Source organism: Rattus norvegicus, chromosome 6 (genome assembly GCF_021556685.1).
Source record: "Rattus norvegicus strain SHRSP/BbbUtx chromosome 6, alternate assembly SHRSP_T2T, whole genome shotgun sequence".
NCBI classification, from domain to species: Eukaryota; Metazoa; Chordata; class Mammalia; order Rodentia; family Muridae; genus Rattus; species Rattus norvegicus.
This window is the reverse complement of record NC_141539.1, coordinates 77,033,900-77,048,587: the sequence shown is the minus strand read 5'-3', so window position 1 is coordinate 77,048,587 and position 14,688 is coordinate 77,033,900. Positions and strand designations below refer to the sequence as shown.

Sequence of the window (14,688 nt, the reverse complement as noted above, 5' to 3'; positions counted from 1 at the left end):
CTGCCCTGTCATCCACCATAAAGAAAACCTAGCTTTCCTCTTAACATGTAATACATTCTTTTAAAACCCCAGAAATATTGAAACCAGCTGCAGTGGCACACACCTGGGTCCTGTGCTTGGATGGGAGATAGAGGAGCATGAGTTCAAGGACAACCCAGCTTATGTAATGACACTGTTTAGGAAGGAAGGGAGGAAAGGAAAAAGGAATGAAGGGAAGAGGGGGAAAGCAGAGTATTGAGGAGTGACAAAGGGAGGTGGAAAGAAGGAGTGGGGGAAGGGAAGGAAGGAGGAAGAGAAGAGAAGAGAGAGAGGGAAAGAGAGGAAGGGATAGGAAGAGGGAAAGAGGAAGTGAGGGAGGGGGAAGTAAGAGAGTGAGGGGGAGAGAGTGAGAGAGAGAGGGAGGGAGAGGGAAGGAGGGAAGGAGGGGGAGGGAAAGAAGGAAGGAAAGAGGGAGGGAGACAGGGAGAGAAGAGGGAGAGAGAGGAAGGGAGAGGAAGAGGAAAAGAGGAAGAGAAGGAGGGAGGAAGTAAGAGAGTGAGGGAGAGAGGGAGGAAGAGAGGGAGGGAGAAGAGAGGGAAGTAGGAAAGGAGGAAGGGAGGGAGGGAGGGAGGAAAGGAGAAGGGCAACTCAAGTCTCCTGATAAGCCACAAAATACAAAGGTTCTTATTGGGATAATATTCTGGGTGGCTTTGTGGGTAGAGTTGAGGTCTCTGAAGGCTCTCAGTTCACTGGTGAAGAATGAAGACCCCGGGAGCGAGTAACTTGAGTCAGCCAAGAGATGGTTGGCAGAAATATCTAGACGAGGATCCAGCTGCCACACCAGTGCCTTCCACCAGATTTTTTTTTCAGATAAAAATTGAATTTAATGTTTGATTCAGTTAATACCCCAGGATCACCGTGAGAAACAGTTGCACAGGCAGCCTCAGCGTTGTCTTCTGAGTCTAAAGTTCGGTCCCAACGTGCCCGGCTGTAAGTGAAACCCAGCAGGCTAATGCTTTGGTCTGTGGTCACACGAGTAAGTTTGGGCAAAGCACAGACAATACGTACTGTATTGTTTATGTTTGCATTGCATCATCTCTTTGGGAAGGCCTGGTAACTGTGGCAATAAGTGTTTACATTCACCTCGGTAACCATTGGGAAAATGTGAGTGAAAACGGTATATTTCTACATATTTTAGAATAATTAAAACGAAAGAGACGGAAAGGATCAAGTATCACCAGCTGTGTTCAGCAAGCCTCACCACTGCTGGCAGGGCCGTAAAGGGGCACAACTATGCCGAGAAGCTGCATCGTCTAATAAATCTGAACATATGCATGTCCTGTGGCCCAGTCATTCCTCCATACTGAAACGCCAACAGAACACAGCTCCCCTAACGGGCGGGCATGCAGGAGAACGTTCATAGAATATTCATATGAGTCTCACGGTGCAAAGTCCCCCAAAACTACGCACAGAAGAATCATCAAATGAAGGCACATTCACAATATAATTAGAGGGATGGAACATGTTCATGTCATGGCTAAGTCTCACCGAGCAATCCTCAAGGGAAGTCAAACACAAAGGGATGTAGGAACACATCAGTGCGAAGAGATAGTTCCAAACAGACGGCCCTGTGCTGGTGGAAGTCAGGAAGTGACTGCTTTCAAGTCACTTAAGACTGAAGGGAGAAAGTCTGATGGGAGACTCAAGGCTGATGGGAGAAAGAGTGGCTCAGGGGATATAGGCAAAGTTCTGGTCCTTGACTTGGTGCTGGTTATGCAATATAATTTGTAAAAAGTCACACACACATGCTTCCTCAATGGGAAAAATAGATGTGAAATCTCTTTCCTGTCTGACACGGTGTGCTCTGTGAATAAGTATTTCTAAACTCTCCTACGTAATTGCCTTCTGAGCAGCTGTCTACTCTTCACAGCCAGAATAGTGAACCTTCGGGATGAGATCTGTCCTTTCTGGATAAATAGTGGTTTGTTGTAGTAAGGAAAACATCTGGGCGGCCCCCTCTGGTCCTGCCTGTGAACCACCGAGGAAGGAGCACAGAAGTGCAGTGCACAGCACTCCCAGTGAGCTAATAATGGTGGCATCTTGCTCTGGGCACAGGGAACTTACTCACTAGATGCCAGCTAAGGGGCGATTTGTCTTTGACACTTGTCCTTGAACTCAAGAAAAATAAAAACCACACCCACCTAGGTTCTTGATTGAGCTGTCAGCACATCCCTCTGAAAGAGCGGGTCTGGAAGCACGGTATGAAGCCCTTGGGTGGACTCTGCCCTCCTGCACACCGAGTTCTATTTTTGCTACCACTTCCTGCTAAGAAAAGTGATGTTGCTTTTACTGTAAATGGCGCTTCCTACTATTTCAGCTTTAGAGAAGTGTGTCCTATTGCTTAGGCTTTCGCGCTAAGAACATCACGGTTTCAAAATTTAAAACATCAAGGCAGGAAACCCAATACTTAACATTGGAGAATTTTTTAATTTAATGGAGGTTGGAAGCTGGAGGGGAAAGGTCAAAATTGTTTCGAAGGCTGTATATTCATGACGAGATTTGAAACTCCAAGTTTTTAAATTCGCCATTATTGGATATTTAGCAAACACTCACATTTAGTTTTGTACGAAGTGAGAAAACTTAACTGAGAAATGTTGTCAGGCTCTAAAGAACACTTAAGTTTTGTTAAGCGAATTGTAATTTGTGAGTTGCGTATATTAGTATCTGACCCCCACATATTTCCTCTGTCCCGTTTCAATAAAATATGACTCTAGGTCTGAAATCCCACAATTTATTTCCTTTACATTTACAAAATGTCCCTGGGTTTTTCTTATTGTTGTTCACTAGTTTTTGAGACAGAATCTTGCTTTTATCCAGACTGGTCTCCGGCTAAAGTGGTCCTTCCTCAGCCTCTGGAGTCAGGCAGCTGTGGTACAGTCGTGAGCCACCCACTGGCTACAAACCATCTCTAGGTAAGGAGATCGTTCCCCAGAGCAGCCTGTCAATGATTTAACACCCACTTGTCCAAACATGTACCTGGGGGCAGAGGTGTGTGCACAACAGCCCACTGAGAAGAAACTAAGAGAACGACAAGGACATTAGGCACTTGCTTTAAAGGATGTGTTGTCCTTGTTGTTGTTTGGTTGTTTTTTTTTGTCATTGTTTGTTTTTGTTATATATCTTTTTGCATTAATTCATTAATTTATTTACTTCACATCCTGATCACCACAGCCCCCTGCCCTCCTCCCAGCCCCCTTCCCCACCAGGTACCAACCCTCCCTGGCGCATCAAGTTGCACCACAACTAATCCAGTCCTCTCCCACAGAGGCCATACAAGGCAGCCCAGCTAGAGGATAGGGATCCAAAGACACACAACACCATCAGAGATCCACCCCCAGTTGGAGACCAACCTGCACATCTGCTATGTTGAATACGGCTACTTCATCCTATCCTCCTGCCCTCCCTCCTTCCGAGTGTAGCACCCACAGAGTGAGGGAGAGTGTTGTCCAGTTCTGCTCATTTTCGATGGCCACACTGGATTTACAGGCACCACAATTTACTTTATATTTAAATCTGAAGGACCCCTTTGCTCTCCAGAGAGACTTCTCATTTCTAAATTGTTGAGAACATTCTGGAACCACACTTCCTCTCATCTTCTTCTTTCTCACCCCACTGTCAAAAGCCTTCGAGAAAGTTTTATTCCAAGCATTTTTTTTTAAAAAAACTAAAAACATCATTGAAATTAGAATTCCCAAATAAATGGCACCTCCTATTAGACACAAACGCTGCATGACAGAAAACTACAATTAAAAGAATGAAGGTAATTGCAAAAATCATAGTTTTTCCCCCAAAAACAACCACTAATTTTTTTTTCAGTTCAAATATAGAAGAAAATGAAAGTTTAGTAAAAAACGAAGAAGCGTTTAAAGTCTCCAGTCCAGTTACCACCGGCACCAGAAACTTTTGGCAAGATGAAGGTAAGAATGAGGGAGATGGGTGTACTGATTAAACAGTCTTTAAAATGACCCTCTCTGGAACAGAGTGGAAAAAGCAGATCTGGGATTGCCAAACGTACACAAAGAAAAGGTTGCACAGAAGAAGTACCTGACTTAGACAGTAACGCCTTCGCATTCTTCTGGGAAGATTGGTCGATAGATTTGTCCATTTTGTGTGTAGTGAACACATTTTTGGCATACAATTTAAAATACCTCCAGTTTATCATTCAAAAATACAGCAAGGACGCACTTCTACAGCTGTGCCCTGTGACACAAAAGAGTGCCTGAGGCAGAGGCTGTACTGCCCTATGTAGAGGTAAAGAATCCCTGAGTCCGGGTGGTGTTTGTTTCCTTCCCTCTGTGGCTTATAAGATACGGGTGGAAGAAACCCTTGGTAAAAGCGAAGTCATTGTGGAAGCGTGTGCGTGTGGCTCCTGTAGTTCCTCAGTCTGAAGCGTTGAGGGTATTCTAGCACTTGCTTGTAGGCTTCTGTCTTTATGCAGGAAGGCAGGTACAGGATAGATACCTGAAGACTGTTCTGATGCCTAAAAGCTACTACCATTCATAGTGCCAACAACAGCAGTCACACAAGAGAGGGGGCACTGTCTACTTGCTTATAAAACCACCAGCTTTTAAAATGTTTGTAACTGCTAGGGGGAGGGAAGCATATGTGCTACACAGCAAGCTTCAAATGTTTATAATCTGGCCCTTTATGAGCCTGGCCAGGGCCTGTTCTAAATCTCAACCACAATAGAGATGGTTATTCAGGGTAACTGAGGACTCTAAATGGAACGTTGGCAATATTTAGATTTTCTCCGGGGCTACACAGCATTTCTAAGATTAAAAATTGATTTTTATCACCAAATTATAATTTCCTATATAAGTTCAAAGTTACCAAAATACTTATCAAGGAAATGCATTCTGACACAACTCGCCAGGGCTTTTCCGTAGTTCTGAAGCCCTGCCTGTGATTACTGTTAGCCTCAGAGTGGCAGCAATGCTTCCCAGGTCTCACTGTCAACAGACATCCCTCAGGGCTGCAGCAAGACATCCCTCCAGGGACACCAGCCACACTGTGCTCTCTGAATAAAAGTAGTGGTCAGAAGTTGCCTTTGAGAAAGGACAATAGGAGTTGGTGGTGGCTTTAATCAATCCCAGCACTCAGGAGGCAGAGGCAGGTGGATCTCTGAGTTCAAGGCCAGCCTGGTCTACAGAGGGAACTCCAAGACAGCCAGGAATATACAGAGAAATCCTGTCTTCCAAAACCAAAAGCCAGAGAGAGCCAAAAAAAAAAACAAAAACAAAAACAAAAACAAAAACAAAAAAACCCAAAAGGCAGAGAGAGAGAGAGAGAGAGAGAGAGAGAGAGAAACACAATACAGAGGAAACAACCAGAGCTATGGGAACTGTGAGAAGCAGGACTAGCAACCTGATACTTTAGTTGAGATTATTTCAGCAAATAATAGTGGGAAATTATTTGTGGAAAAATATTTGGACAATAGTGTGCTTTCATTTTAAAAAACTAGTTGTGAATTTTGTTACAGGCTATACCCAGGCGAAGGATAGCCTAGGTGACAACACAGTCATTTGGCAGTTGAATAATGTTTTCCACAGATTTGAAGACCATTAGCAGGCAGACACAAACTGGTTGGGTGCCTGATGGACACCTGTAGTCCAGGTGGTTTAATGCTGGCCAGCCACGAAGCAGAAAACTGGTTGTGGGAAAATTGAATTTATTTTCTTTTAATTCTTGACTTGAACGAGGACATGGAAGTTATGCACACCAAATTCACTAAGGATAAAAATGGAAGGCTAGGGGCGCTAAGGTAGATTTTCCAAATGAAAACCACCATGATAGACTAGAACTAAGTTAAAAAAAAACAGAATAGAAATTGACCCTTTACATCAAGGAACCCCAAACCAGTGCTCTCTCAAATCAGTGTGTGTAATTGATTTTGAGCTTAACTGTATTTTGGGCTTCAAAAGACAAGGGGTTTAGAGGAGATCATGGTGAGTGTGGAGAGCAGCAGAGGTCGTCCTTACCTGACTTCTTCACTTACTGAGGAGCTTTAATTTTTTTTTTAACAAAGGTGAAATTGAGAGGCAGCATTTACATTAAGAAGTGGAGTTTGGCCCATGCATTTCTTATTTACTCACCATCGTGTTTTAGCTGCATTTTGAATTAGTTGCTTACATTGAGAAACCCCCGAATGTCCCAACCATATCTGGACTTCTGGCTCCCCTTGTGTCACAATGATATACAACATACCGGACCCTTTCTCTCTGGGCAGCAGGGGCACCTGTACTAGTGAGTCAAGGCTGTAAGCCGCAGTCACCACAGCCCTCACCCTTCCCTACAGTCTCACACACACCACACCCCCTGCTTACTCAGCTGCGTACCCTGCTCCCAGCACTTGAATGAGTGTGTGACTCAGGCAAGGTAAGGTGATGAAGACGTTTGCAAACACGGGATGTGCTTCCAGAAGCTGGAGGTGCTGCAGGAACTCCACGTCATGCAGGAAGCAAAGTTGAAAGCTCGCATCACGGGTCTCTGGGAGGATTCTGTAGCGTTTGATTTTTCTCAATCCTTCTTTTAATAATGGTTCTTAATGTTCTAACCTCCCTTCTAGCCCACCACACATCAGAAGGAGTAGAAAAGAAAGGGGAAGTGGACTTGTTTAGAAAGGCTCTTTAGAGCAACTCCCATCTGTGTTGGTAGGAAATCTGCAGTTCGGTTTCACAGGTCAGCAGGCAGCAGCTGGATCTACCTGCAAATACTTCATGGATACACCAGCAGTCGGGATCGGTGGTGTCAGGATAGCAAACAAAAATCAGCAGTGGTGGCATGACGTAGCAGAGACAGCCAGGCCTCAGGCTAATTGGCATGAGTCAGCAAGGATGCCAAGAAAAGTTTTCTCCTCTCTCAACAAAGCAAAGATCAGCGAAGACTTGAGAGCTCCACCAGCAATCTCCTCTCACTGTCCACTGAGTCCTATTTAGACTCCTTGTTAATATCACATGGTCTCCACGGGTCTTGACTCACCTGCAGCCCTCAGTCTCTCTTATCGAAACTCTATATGAGTTTGTCTCAGCTGACATCACTCTGCCAATCAGCTGGAGTTCAAAGAAGCGGCCAGAAGCAGCAACATACTACCAGGTGGTTTTTGGTGCATTTCTCTCTCTGGAGTCCTGACAAATGGAGCTCAACTACACAATGTAAGACAGACCAATACATGCCTGTCTTTGGTGAAGAGTCCTTCATCATGTGTCCTTTTAATGTGCTTGCTTTAGTAGACATCCTTTACCTGTATCTAATTCAGTGAAAACATCTCACCTGTGTCTGCTTCAGGAAAACACTCCTTCACTTGTCTGCCCCAGCAAAGCACCATCCGACACAACTGACTTTCCAAAGAACCCTTAGATTTCCACTTCAGGATTCTTACACAGGGATGGAAAGTGGGCAAAGTCAGTGTCTTTCGAATTTCATTTTATTTAAAAGAAGAGATGTGCGGCATCACTCATTTATATTACTTTGATTTTAACGAGTCTTAATCTTCCATAAATGCAAATCCCAAGTTACAATATTATGTTTTAGTTCTGATTCATGTACATTTCAAATAAAGGTTGGAATTTAAGTTAAATTTCAAAATCATTGTTGCCTACCAGTTCCCTAAAAGCCTTAAATTATAATTCCACACGCCGAGTGTTTACGGTGTGCGGACACAAGCAGCATCTGGGCCCTTTCATCTTCTACATAGTTTGGATGAGCATCTTGGCACTGTGCTCGGCCGACCCTGCACAGTCAGGGATGGTTCTCATCCTCCAAGATTCCTGGGAGGCTAGGTCAGCACAAGCACCACTGAGAGAGGACTGAGTTATGTCAACTCACTCCAGCTAGAGATTGTGAAGAACTGGTCTATATTTGAGATGCAGATGTGCGTGTGTGGATTCCATTGGCAAACACAAAGCTCTGACAGTTTGCAATGAAGTCTGAGGAAGTTTGTGGCACTTAATGAGTGTCTGCCATGCCACCCCGGAGCTAAAAGGTATGTGTCACAAAAAGATGTTGTTCTAAGGAGCATCTAGTCTCATTACCCGGTCTCCTTAAAGGCAAGACACAAACACAAGAAAGAAGTAGTAATGGAAATAGCACAAGTGAAATGTGCTACGGGCTGTGTAAATGCATTGAGAAGGGAAAGATGGTGGGGAATGGGCCAACCCAACAGGTGGGGAATGGGCAAAGAGCATGGAAAATCCGGAAGAGAAGGATGTGCCCAGTAACAAACAGCCGCAGTACTGTTCAGAAGCATGCTCCTCCCGTGCAGGAGGCATGCACGGGTGTGGGAGAAGTTTGATCCATAAGTGAAATCCTGCCTGGTGACTGAGCAGAGAGAGAATGGGGTGAGGAAAGAGGGGGGATAGCAAGCTGGCAGCAGTGAGGAGGATGCAGGTGGTTTATGGGGATGGAGTCACCAGGACAATAATAAATTCACTGTTTCTAGAGGCAAAGGCAGCAAGTTGGTCTGGTGTGGTAGGGATAGGCTAAGGGAACATGTCAGATCTAGAGTGAGTGACACTGTGCAGACTGAGTTCTGACAGAGATTTGAGTAGGGAATTCTTGTTAGAGCCTGTTGGATTCCATTTAAAATTATTATCTTAGAGGGTGGGATTAGCCCGTAAGGCAATAGACTTATTTTTTTTTCTCAAAAATGAAATAAAAAAGAAAGTTTGGATAAAGGTACAATTTTTAGGTGGAAAAGGAGGATTTGAGGGAATTTAAGTTGCCATGACTTAATTTCTTCAGGGGATGTGGCATCTCTGAAAATAAACACAGGGGATTAGAGATAGATTACGGGGAATATAAACAAAGGGGCAAGTAACAGTCTAGCCTGGGGACTCTAGAACCTTCAGAAGTTGATATTTAAACAGGGAGAGTGGTATGAATGTGTGGCTGAGTTCAGCATTGTGATTTTGAGAACTTTGTTCCTGAACCTGAGGTGACAATCAAAGACAAAGAAAGAAGACAGTTGACAAAAGAGGCGTGGGGGGTTGGAGGAGACGCTGAGTAGATCATCAGCGTGGTTGATCACATCATGGAGTCCAGCGGGCTAGGGTAGGAGTGGGGGTGGGGGAAGGGCCGGAAGGGTGGAGATGAGAGCTGTCAGGACAAAGAGTAGAAAATGAAGGCATCGGAGAGCACCACAGGACAGGGAGACTGGAGGGGATAAAAGAAAGGGAAAGGTTTCCCCCAAAATAATAGTAGCAACAAGTTCCTGCTTCAAGATTAAGAAGTGGGGAAGCCCTGGGTGATGGTGGCTCCGCAGCTGGCCTACCATGGGGACAACACACTTGAGTGATGAATGAGAAGATGTGATGTGAGGTGGGGCCATTGCTCAGACACCAAAAATTTTAAAGCCACGAAAGAGGTGGGAGAGCATAGGCTGAGGAGGATGGAGACTCTAGCGCCACCATCTTGTGGAGGTTGGCACAGCATCTAAGGCCGTACTGGGGTGAGAGAAACGAACTTAAACAGATGTCATAGGTCTTGGAAGAGGTTTGTTTACTGCGAGCCTTGAGAAAGATGACCTAGAGGTGGCAGTGGTTAAGGAGCAGGGTTCCTATCAGTTTAATAGATCTCTCTTCATATTCTGTGCTACTGATCACTCCAGATTGCTTCCCCAACCAGTTTTGCCTAAGTGGAACCCAAGAGCATCTCAACTGAGCTACACAACTGGGCTCTTGCTTCCAGCCCAGCAGTAATCCCAACAATGCTTGTGCCACTGGGTCAAACCCAGCTTGTTTGGGGGAAATGGTGCTTCTCTCTCCTATCTTTGGGCTGGAGCAACATCAGAGCTGACAGAAATGGGAACTTCAGATGAAAAAGAAGAAGGTTAAATAGGAATCCTGCACAGAAAATAAGCTCCCACTATGAACCAAAGCACCACAGCTTGCCAGGGGCTATTTAACAATTCAGCTCTGCATTTGTCTTCGTCTTCGTTTGTTTGACCCAAGGCTGAGTACCAGACAGTCTAGCCTTGCTCTGAATCGGCACTTCTTGCCAACATAGTGATGTCATCCTGCATCCAGCTCTTGAAGTCACTTCTATGCACACTCGTGTCTTTTTCTTGGTGTCTAATTCACTATAGCTTCACTGACCTTGCTTTCCTTTAATAAAATACATGGTCGAATCATTCTAAAAGTGTCTAGAAACAAGCAGCCATGTAGAGTCCTTTAGAGGATCAATTTAGAAGGTAAATGTGTGCGTGTGCATGCGCGTGCGTGCGTGCGTGTGTGTGTGTGTGTGTGTGTGTGTGTGTGTGATGTGTGTGTGTGACTCAAATACTTGTGTTCTTTTAAAACAGACAGTTCTGACAGAACATTAGATTATTGGAGATTTTTATTGGTAATGTCACTTTTCATATTTTTTCATATTCTAAAAATTTGAATGAGTAAATAGCCAAAAACCTTTAGAGCTAATGTTTGTCATATTTAGATGTTTTGGTTTAAACTTTTGGTCATAAGAGGCACTGATAATGAGTTATTCCAGATAGAGAGAAAGGTGTCTGGGCTCTTTGCTGCTCCTCCTGAGCCATAACCACTGGAGCACAGGGCTCCCTCCAAACCAGATCGCAGGGAAGGCCTGGAAGAGGGTCTGTATGAGTCACATCCAGCTGAGCCTCGAATTGTGCTTTGAAAGATTTTACAAAAGAAACACATTTGGTTTGGACTCACAGAAAACTGGGATCATCCGAGACCTTTAGAGTTGAGTACTTCCCATGTCCTGCTGCTCCTGGACCCTGCTGCTTTCCTTATTGCACTGCCTAGCCTTGCCTTCAGTTGCTTTGCAGAGACAGGCAATTACCCCACAGCACAGCACAACCGATTAGAGCAGTGGTGACTTGTAAGCATCCCACCCCCAGCAGCAGCAGGTGTGGTGTGTCTAAAGCCTGGCATCGATTTGGTCCTCACTCCCACCATCGTGTGCCTCACCTGCCCAGGTTTATAACCAGTGACTCACCTCCTCTCACAGTCCCCACTTAAACAGGAAATGAAGTTTTACATCTGCTTCATCTGGACTCGTTCAATTATGTCTGGGATTCGTTTTAATTCCACCTACTTTACTCCCCTTCTCCTATTGGTGAGATTTTAGCAGATTATCCCCACCCCCCTTAATCAGTTTACTGCCCTGCCATCATAGTTAGTGCTGCAAATTCAATTCAACATAATGGAAAACGAACCATCTAATGGACTTGAATTCACAGAAACCATTTGTTCAGGCACCCCTTCTCCTCTCTTGAACATCGAAGCTAATAATCAACACTAAAATGCATTTATTAGCAGATTGTAGGAACAAACCTATAGCTTCAGTACTCTGCCACTGGGAAGTTGAAATGTACGATTATCTATGTGTCCAAGTAGCTAGAGGAAATCTTAACTCGAATAGCATCTATTAGACCCAAATGTCGAAGGCGGCAGACCTGGGTCTACGACCCACATGCTGCTCTCTGTGGAAAGGGCAAGATCACCACTGTTGTGTCAGCAGCTCCGGTGGGGCTTAGAGCTGTCCCTGTCCCACATCCCAACCTCCTCTGTGTCACAGCACTGTCTCTTATGCACTCTTCTCTGTGAGGGACACACTGAGACACTAGACATGGGAATTGACTTGGGGACAGTGGGAGCTTGACATGGCTCAGTTCATGGTCATGGGAGTTTTATTGAGCAGCATTGAAGGGTAGACTAGCTGGTGGCCATCTTGCCACCTCTTAGAAAATTCTTGAAGGTAGCAGAGTACCAGCCAATCAACAAACAACAACAACAAAAACGCTTCCAAAAGATGGAGAGAAGTCAAGTATTATGGCCTCCTTTGAAAGCAGCAATGGTTCCGTGACACTGAAGCCAGGTCTGACCCTGTACTTTCTGTGTCTACAGACCTGGCATCACTGCAGGCTTTGTTTAAATGAATTTGATTTGGGAGTATGTTACTGGTAATTGAAATGTTCCCACTAATGTATGCGATTTGTCTAATTACAAGTTCCACCAGCACCTTAGATGGGATCTTTTTCATCGTGCTTCTCAAAGGGAGAGCTACAAAGTCCTCCCTTCTGGGTGCTGACAACATGCAGGTTCTGCTGCAGAACTCGAAACTTCTGCCTCAGAATCTATAAAGATCAGGCTCTGGAACCTCAGGCTTGACGAGCAACCACGGGTGATTTCGTGCAAATTAAATTAAGAAAAACACTACTGAAGCTGTGACTTCTGATTCGATCAGTTTAGATGAAGCTGCCTTTAAAAGACATCAGATCTGCTCCTGAGTGGTCAAACAGCAACTCTTTTCAAATAATTGATTACCAGATTTTAAATGTCAGCACTGATGCATCTATAAGACAAAGTGAATCCTTGAGGGCATGTGGGAAGTGACTGGACTGAGGACCACCCTGATAAACACTGCAGAGGCTCCTCCTGCCCTGGGAGCTGCATTCCAAACACCATGAGAACAACACAGTCCTAGACTAAGGATCGTGGGCATGGACAGTGGACAGGGAAAGAACCAGGTCCACCCGGAAAGATGCAGGCAACAAGGCGGACATGGCAGAGGCACGAGACGATGTGACTGTTGTCAGTTTTTGTTCTTTCAGAGGTTGAACTTTCACACTACCGTAATTATGGGATTCATTTCTCACACTTGGATAGTCCCTTGTTTTCCAAGGAGCTCAAGGACAAGGAAACACCCTCATCTGCAAGGTCCCCATAGACTCTTCCACTTCTTTGGACCCTTTCTATTACGTTTAAATACAGATGTACTTAAGTAGCCAGATTTTTGGATCAGACACCTTGCAGCTAAAGGAATTCACTTCCAAATTATTTTAGAGGAGACAAACTGTGTGGGACAACGGTAATACAAGTGAGCTGCTCATCAATGGATGGTTCTGAATATATTCAGCAAAGGGAGATGGGTACTAATGCTCAGGCTGGTCTGAAGCTCATAGCATCCCCCTGCATCTGTCTCTCAAGTACTAGGGTTACAAGTATGAGATGCCTTGTCCAGATGATAAGGCTAAATTTGATATTAAGGCTATTATTAAATCAAGAGGTTTAGATGAAGTGGGGACAGATTTTACCAGACCAGGGGATGTAGGACTCAAAATAAGCATCTCTGGAGAGACCTGAGCAGCCCGGGACCTGGAAAGTCAAGGTTGACATGGAGAACAGAAGGGACAGAGGCACCTGTATCCAAGAGCAGCAGCTCCCTCTGCGCGGGCTTTGTGGCCTTTGGCTTCGATATAAGAATAAGCCCAGCTGGAGGAGGCTCAGAGCTCCACGTCAGTGTGAGTCAGGGGAAAGAAGGTTTTTCGGATCACTCTTAAGAGCATCATGATATGTCAGGAATGGACCAGGAAGAGCTTGCATGAAAAACTTGGAGTAAAACACACGGTAGCATTCAGGGGCTGGAATACATGCTGTGAAGCTAAGACATGCTGGGAGAAAAGGGACAATTTGTAGTCTGTGCTAGCTAGTAGTATGTCAGCTCGTCACAAGCTAGCGTCATTTCGGAAGAGGGAACATCCATTGAGACACACCCCCGACACACACACACATACACACACCACATGAACCTGTCAGAAAGCCTGTGATGCATTTTCTTGATTGATGGTTAATTCGGGAAGACTCAGCCCATTCTGGGTAGAACCATCCCTGAGCAGGGGGTCTAGGGCTTTATAGGAAAGCAGGCTGATTGAGCCATGGAAAGCAAGCCAGTAAGCATCACCCCTCAATGGCCTCTGCATCAGCTTCTGCCTCCAGGATCCTGCCCTGCTTGAGATCCTACCCTAACTTCCTTCTGTGATGGACTGTGTTGTGGAACTCTAAACTGAAATAAACCCTTTCCTCCATACTCCTTTGGTAATGGTGTTGTATCACAGCAATAGTAGCCCTAAGATGGTCTAAAGCAGTGATTCTCCACCTGGAGATCAAATTCCCTTTTTACAAGGGTTGCCTAAGACCATGGAAAACACAGGTATTTACATTATGAGTCATAGCAGTAGCAAAATTACAGTTTATGAAGTAGCAATGAAACGATGTTATGGTTGGGGAGTCAGTACAGCACGAGGAACTGTATTAAAGGAACGTAGTATTAGGACGGCTGAGAATCACTGGTCTGTAGGGTGTTTATCTAGAAACTGATACCCTTTTATTGGCTCCCCTTGCCCTTGAAATTATTCCAACGGTGTTTGATCTAGAAGCAAGTCCAAATATAAGGATACTGCATGCCCACCGAGTTACAAACTTATTCTCTGGATTAAAAAAAAAGTTTCATAGAAGGAGAAATTGCTTCTGAAAAATAGTGTCTCTGGCAAATAAACTTAACACCAGAACTTTCTTTACACCAGAACTTTCCAACGGGAATGGAAGTTTCTTGAAGTTGTTTTTTAAAGTGCTCCCCCATAAATATTCTGCCTACCAGCTGTGATAACAAGTGGGAGCTGGTGAATTCTGTCCATTTCATGAAAATAACAGTGTGCCCTATCAGTGGTGTTTTATGGTAGGAGGTGTGATGCCAAGTGGGATAACTTTTTATTTAAACCTTGTCTTCTCTTTCAGTCATTCACTGTAATAAAAGGAAATGAAATTTGGCTTTTGAAAAAAAGAGTAGTAACTCATGTAAAGAAACAATTAGAGGGATTATTAAAAATCCATAAATCATTTTAAATTTATA

The 14,688-nt window shown here is 44.5% G+C and overlaps 1 long non-coding RNA gene across 6 annotated transcripts in view; it reads left to right on the top strand.

Annotated features, from left to right (window-relative positions):
- LOC148005240 (uncharacterized) overlaps positions 1-14,688 on the top strand; it is a 29,864-nt gene that overhangs the window by 6,006 nt on the left and 9,170 nt on the right. For 3 of the 6 annotated variants that reach the window (XR_015623475.1, XR_015623473.1, XR_015623476.1), the window contains exons 3-5: positions 2,857-2,951; positions 3,856-3,956; positions 6,605-7,615. This is a non-coding gene — a long non-coding RNA (uncharacterized LOC148005240). Of the gene's footprint in view, positions 1-2,856; positions 2,952-3,855; positions 3,957-6,604; positions 7,616-14,688 lie in introns of those variants that run through there. The other 3 variants (XR_015623478.1, XR_015623477.1, XR_015623474.1) reach the window with 2 other exon arrangements.